This window comes from Eurypyga helias, unplaced genomic scaffold, assembly GCF_000690775.1.
Source record: "Eurypyga helias isolate BGI_N326 unplaced genomic scaffold, ASM69077v1 scaffold26535, whole genome shotgun sequence".
Lineage (NCBI taxonomy): Eukaryota > Metazoa > Chordata > Aves > Eurypygiformes > Eurypygidae > Eurypyga > Eurypyga helias.
Window position 1 is genome coordinate 4,328 of NW_010252444.1, and position 230 is coordinate 4,557.

A 230-nucleotide genomic window follows, 5' to 3' on the forward strand; every position below is an offset into this window, starting at 1 on the left:
GAAGGTGCTGGTAGGTGCCGCAGCCAGAGTCCAGACTGAGCCGCTTGCTCCCAGCAAAGATATTTTTAGGAGGGCTCCCTCCACACCGAGTTCAATCCCTCCGGAGCACAGCCAGGGAAGTGCAGGGAAGCGCTCGGTTCTGGCGGGGAGAAGAGCCACCAGAGCTTAGGAGCGAAGCAGTGTGCCAGTCCCTGGGCTGGCGGCTTGGCCACCCCGGGAACCGGCTGCTT